At 34.5% G+C, this 7,139-nt stretch overlaps 1 long non-coding RNA gene across 1 annotated transcript; it reads left to right on the forward strand.

Moving 5' to 3' along the window:
• Positions 1 to 3,986: 3,986 nt before the first annotated feature.
• On the forward strand, positions 3,987 to 6,620 carry LOC117240973. Its single transcript, XR_004494846.1, has 2 exons — positions 3,987 to 4,027; positions 5,850 to 6,620. It is a non-coding gene; the product is annotated as an uncharacterized LOC117240973 (long non-coding RNA).
• The last annotated feature ends 519 nt before the right edge of the window (positions 6,621 to 7,139 follow it).

The raw sequence follows: 7,139 nt of genomic DNA on the forward strand, positions 1-7,139 counted from the left end.
ACCCTAGCAGCGACATCTACAGCCAGCAGCTACAATTATCATTTGTGTCTTTGTTCTCTCCTAAAGGCCGTCCAAAGGACTTGAGAATGCAAAGAAGAAGTGCTGCAAGAACATAACAAATATATTTACAAACCAAAACCAATTCATTACAACGCTCATCCTTCAATTACATCCTCCGTCGCGAAAATCCTCCGCTTCCTTTCTGTCAATCCATCTTGCCCATATGTGGTTCCATAGTTGCTGAATCGTATATAGACAAACAACAACTTGAGTAAGCAAGGGGGATGGATGTAGAGCCGACAAATAAAGGAAAAGGAGAGAGAAGTGTTTCGTCCTTGAGTTTATCATATTGTGGTGGTCGGGGTATTCAACGCTATGTCCTCGATTCGCTCTAAGTACTCAGGTTCTAGACACCCTTGGAGGGCGGTAGATTTTTCTTCATCGCCCGCGATGCTCGCCGCCGCGAGCTATCTCTCTAGTAAGGAGAACCATAGCACTATCTTCTAGGGCATCGTCAAAGGCACGCGGACTACTTCACTGGTCGTAACTGTTTTATTCTTGTTTGACATATCGTTAGCGCGCCCGGAATCACTATAATTGAAATCTCATTAGCTCGATCACGTCGGGGTCACTTACACCTCACATATTTCAAATAAAATCTGCATAATTCTGAAGGAAACACAACTACATTTGGGTTATCTTGTTTTCACAGAAACCTGAGAATTGCTCAGAGTATTTTAATAAAATATTCAACTACTTTAAAACGCAAAAAATAGTTTATTGTATGGAATATATAGAGTGGTTCAAGCAATTGTTTCGGCATAATTGAAAAATTCGAAATGTGTAGCTTTAAAAATATTGCAGAGGAAAAATCGGATTCGTCGAGGACAACCTTCGTTCAGAAAGTAAGGAAAATTGGCATTGCTGCTAATTGGTCAATTTGTATATCGGTGGTTAGAAAAGGATGCTAGCCGCTCTCGAGAGAAAGTCTCTAGTGGGAGTCGTCGTTCATTAAAAAATAGGCGTTTCGACCGTTCGCGGAGAGACGCGATCGCGAGATAGCACGTCAACGAGAGTTGTAAGTTCCCGTTACGATTAAATAATCGACGCCACGAACTGATCGATCCCCTTATTTCGATTATGATAATAAGGGTAGTTCAATGAAATTCCACAGAATTAACACAAATAAATTAATGTTTATTTCAACAACTTATTAACCAGAAAGATATAAATGGAACAAAAAAAATGTAACTGCGTTTTGGTTGATAAGTAATGCGCGACATACCACATGTGTTGACGGTTCGACATCTCGAAAAGTTCTGAACGCCTTTCGATTTTTTTCGTTTTTTATGGAAGGCGACCCCCACTACGTTCGGATCACGCCACATTCTTTTACTGCGAGGTAAAATACGGGCCACGAGTCGACGTTTCTGGAAGTCGCCCTGCTTAATGAACCATGTGCTTGCCACTACAATGTTTGTTTGCCGGGCAGACGCGACGATCCGTCTGCGACATTATAGTGCCGCGATCGATAGTTAAGAATATGACCTATGGTAAGCCGCATGGCGTAACATTCTCCCCCCGTTGAGAGGGTACCGATGAAACTAGGGAGGTGTGGTTGAAATTCCCATCTTATTTCGTCTCGGTGGCTAGTTGTTCGGGTTTCTCGATCGGGAGATCGGGTTGAATTGGCAGTGGGACAAGCCTTTTGACGCCCCGATCCAAAATGCTCTTTGCCGTCTGAACTGTAGCTGTCCGGATGACACCATCGGCGCCTGGATGAACCTTGATAACTCGGCCCAGAGACCAATGCATGGAGGGAACGTTGTCCTCTCTGAGGATGACGATTGTGCCCTTTTGGATGCTGTGTCCACCCTTGCTCCATTTATTGCGGTTGGTTAGCTCGTTCAAATACTTCTTATGCCAGCGGTTCCAAAAATGTTGTTTAAGCTGTTGGATATGCTGCCATTTGGAGAGTCGGTGCGATGGAATGTCTCTGAAATCTCGATCACGTAAGCACATTAATGAATCGCCAATGAGGAAATGTCCGGGAGTGAGGGCTAGGAGATCATTTGGATCGGTGGAGATAGGAGTTAGCGGGCGGGAATTGAGGACTGCTTCTATTTCTATGATAAGAGTATTACGGTGTTAAGCTCATATGTTTCTGTTTCTCCACTCGCGCTGTGCCATAATATCCTTTGATATTTCCGATCCTCTGGTCGTACGAGGAATTGCCGATACATTTTCTCGATGTCGCCAGTGAGTACGTACTGATGAGCGCGGAATCTAATTAATATACAAAATAAATTGTGAATTGATTCGAGAATATAGGATTTCCCCATTTTCATGATTATCGTGATTTTTGTATAAATATATTTTTTAAGATACTAATAATTAGGTACATATAAATTAGTATTATCAATTATTTTGCATTTATAATTCCGCCTCTAGTATAAGTGTTAATTGAAAACTAACTTTATGTTTGGAAAAGTACTAGCAAAATTCGTTGAGTAACAAGCCACTGATGCTAACACAAATAGCATTGTCGTAATTAAATATTTCTAAATATTCATTTTTCATTTTGAACCTGTAGAAACAATTTATTATATATACTATTAGCTAAGTAATTGCATATTTAATTAAGTCGAAATATAAAACTTAGTTATTTTAATAATTTAAAAAATAAAAAACTGACAAACATTTCAATTTAATTTATGGTTGGAACAAAAGACAGTTATTTTTCATTAATTGAAATATTGCAATGCAGAGTACTTTCGAAAATACGCCGAGAGTATTGCTGATGGTGAAACGAGCGTTGCTTCATCGAACGCAGCTAAAGAAAACAACATCTATGTAGTTGGTGGTACGATGCCTGAAATAGAGGGCGCTAAATTGTACAATACCTGTACTATTTGGGGTCCTGATGGAACTTTGATAGCAAAACACCGAAAGGTAAGTAATATATTCCTTTATGGCTTTGAATTTGAAAATATTGGGGTGAAGAAAGTGACTCTATCTAGGAATAATTTAGGAATATACATATGTACATACGTATACTATAACCAATTCTATAATTTACGGTTTATAAAATACGTTATGATACGGGAAACGCCCATTTTGTTGTAATGTGTTTGTGTTGTATAAATTTTTCACATACTTAAAATATTATTATACTTATTTTTTCTCCTTTTTAAACATTATTAAATGATAGGATTTTTTAATAAAAGAAAGTGATAAAACGCTGTCAGTTATTAAATAAAAAATAATTAAAGTTTAGGAGTTGGTAACTTTGATATTAAATTACAAAAGTTGCAGCAATAGAATTAGCGACTACATTTTTATGTTATTAGGTACATCTATTCGACATCGACATTCCTAATAAGATTACTTTTCGAGAGAGTGATTCGCTCAGTCCTGGTAACTCCCTAACGACGTTCGATGTGAAGGGCTGCAAAATAGGTATTGGCATTTGCTATGATATTAGATTCGAGGAAATGGCACGCATTTATCGGAACAAAAGTACAGTAACTTAATCGATCAATACTTAACTAGCAAAAAATTAAGTATCTTTCTTAAATATATTCTATATAAAATTAATATAATCTGTAACTCTGTATAAAAAGAAGCTTAATTTAAAAAACCAGTATATTTGCTGAAAATGAAACAAATAAAAGAATTAAAAGCACAATAAGAGGACTGTCCTCGCATATTCAGAAATGATGGAATGTGAACCGTGCAACTACGAAGTTAATTGGTATTCGGTGCCTTCATATTTCCTGCTTCTCTGGGTTAGGTTGCCAAATGCTGATATATCCAGCGGCATTCAATATGACCACAGGACCACTGCACTGGTCATTACTTCAGCGTTCCAGAGCGAATGATAATCAATTATACGTTGCCTGCATATCACCGGCTCGTGTTCCTTAAGCAAGTTACGTCGCATGGGGACATACACAGTTGACAAATCCCTGGGGAAAGATTCTTTACGATTTGGAAACTCAAGAGAATATGGCAGTCACCGATATCGGTAATTTACAGCTTAAAATTAAAAGCGAGAGATCCATGATGTAATTCATTTTTAGTCTCGTTAATTTATCGATTTAGCCATCTTCCTCTGTATTTGTTGAATTTATTAGTAAGCATTACTTATTACTTCGTATGTTTCTTTTTTCTATCAGATCTAAAAGTTGTTGAGGAAGTAAGGGCTCAGATACCTACATTTTCTCAGAGACGTACAGATTTGTACGACACTGTCTGTAAGAAGGAGTAACTCTACACTAAAACAGAAAATGTTTTTTTATAATATTTCTACTACGATATCCTTTTTTGCGAATTATTACTAATTTCTTATCATTTGTACTAAATGAATGACTCAATTAAGAAAACCAAAACGTTATAAATAATAATCTGTATATCTTGTGTATCAACATGTAATTGGATATTATAATAATATAGGAATGCTATAATAATATAGGATAATAATATAGGAGAATAATAATATAGAAAAAAATACATGCTTTTAAACACCTTTAATATCGATCACATAAATTGTTATAATTCACAACGATTACGCATACATAAAAGACCCCTTGATAGTAAAATTTACGATCAAAAGGCAATTACGTATCGTTTAACAACATTTAATTTATAACACCTTTTAAACATTTAGACAGATTAACACATAACACTTCTTATATATAAGCATCAATTCGAAGTTATTAGCTTGGAGAAATTGGTCGATTAATACCTGTAGATTGTCTGTCTCGATGAAAGACTTAAAGAGAGCAAAAACATGATAATGCCGCTAATATAATATTCCTTCTTTCTTGTATCTGTCTGCCTCTCAGGTCGTTTTACTAATTACAATAAGTAATTTCGACTTCTTTGCGCTCTCTTTTAACGCATTCGAGACCGAAAGAAATTCATATCAGTCAGTAGGCAAGGGTATAATATAAATATTTTATATATAACTTATGTAGTAATGTATATATCATGTTAATTTCATATTTTTTACAATATAGAATTATTATATATATATATATATATATATATATATATATGACTGTACATATTATTATTATATTATTATATATTATTATTATTATTATTATTATATATATATATGACTGTACATAATACATTATAGAATAACATAGTATATAATTTTATATTTTAAAAATATGAGGCATACTATTTAAGATTGTCACCGATTTAAAATCAAAGTATGAAAAGGATACCCTGGAGAGAGTAAAACACAGAATCATTCTAACTAAACATTCAGATCGTACCGACACCTAGGTATCGTCTTACAATTAAATCTCGGTCTCGAATGGATTAAAATGAAATACATACTTGCAGCTTCAACATCTTCAATATCGAGGAGATTCAAACTTTACAAATAAAAGCGGCCTGTTCCCCTTTCCACGACAGACTCTCATACCATATCCGCTCTTATCCAGGCTTTTACTTGAAACCAGCAATACATTCATTTACAATTTAAATTTACCCGGATCATCCACTGAATCGTCAGCCCTTTATAAACATATAATGAACCCAGAACATGTGCCTGTGCCCCTGGTATCGATGTTCGGCTTGTGATGTTCGTACCGGAACCTTCGCACAATTTCAATTTGTTACGCGTGAACATCGATTCTTCCAAGGGTCACAGCTTTATGCGGCTAAATCCTTTAGAACGATTAAAATGATACTAATGATATGGTATTTTTTACAAAGATTTAACATATCCATCAAATAGGAAGTTTCGTGCTCTCCTATTTTATATTAATTATAAATTAATAAGTTTTATATATGTTATTTATAGATCTAATAAATTTTGTATTGGTTTACAGCAGGTGCTCCGGGTATAAACAGACGACAAACGAACAAATAGAAATTCAAACTATTGTCGTTGTTTAACTCGCATGGGACTATAAGCTCGAATTGGACTTAAACGTTACGATCGTCGAGAATAATTACTATATGTACCCTGTACGACGGGCAGAGAATCTTAAGTTATTAACGGCAATTCCTTTGTGCATAATTCAGGTTTATTAACAACCTGTAATGGATAATCATCGATGACCTCTTTTTGAATAAAGTTCACATTTATAAAGCAAACACTATAAAATACGACAGGACAATTGTAATCGATAAATAACATTTTATTAGGATATTATAAGAAGCTAAGATATCGAGGTACATTAAAATTGAGTCCGCTGCGACCCTCATGACATTTAAAATCCTACGCGTATATTGAGTAAAGTTGTTATATTAAATATAATCATATTAAATACAAGCTCGTCCGCTGGATTCCCAAATTATTTGGTTAAATACTTTGAATACGAGAATACAGAGTGTTAACAGTAGTAAATCCTCTATATGGTATGTTTACTTTGCTATCTTGAATAGGTAAATAACATTTCACTTTAACGCATTTAACCAATATTAACATTTAACATTTAACCAATATTATACGCATATGCACATAATGTTACTGTTACATATAATGATATATACGTAGATATACACGTTAATTAAATCCTCTATATGGTATTTTTATATCAGTATCGTAAACATTGTAAACCGGAAATCTTTTATTACACACGTACATATACAGTCAATATTATTGTTACATATAGTGATACATACGTTGATCCACACATTAATTAAATCCTCTATATAGTATTTTTACTTTGCTATCTTGAATAGATAAATAATCTCGAATATAGACATACAGGTACACTTACGTTGATATACACCTTTGTACATTTGTTTTGCCATTTTGTTTCGCCTTTCAGGAACGATATGTTTGGAAATGATATGATATTGAAAACAAATAGGCCATTAAACGAGAATGGATGGATTCAAACGGAATTAAGTGATCTCAATTCCACAGCTTTGGCGGCTGAACGTGTTTTCCTTTCGAACGGTTTGCTCGCGTCAAATGGTGCAAATTTCAACAAGTACCCACGTGTTTACTATTAAATTCATTTATTTCTTTTTTATTTATTTATTTATTATCTTTTTGGCTCGGTTATCTTCGACGCATTTTGCGTATTTCTTGAGCAATTTTTAAGGTATTATTTCCTATATTATTGAAGAAAGTAATGATTTTTAGATTACCAATAAAAGGTGGATTT

This window comes from Bombus vosnesenskii, unplaced genomic scaffold (genome assembly GCF_011952255.1).
Source record: "Bombus vosnesenskii isolate JDL3184/JDL3185 unplaced genomic scaffold, Bvos_JDL3184-5_v1.1 scf7180000015118, whole genome shotgun sequence".
NCBI lineage: Eukaryota > Metazoa > Arthropoda > Insecta > Hymenoptera > Apidae > Bombus > Bombus vosnesenskii.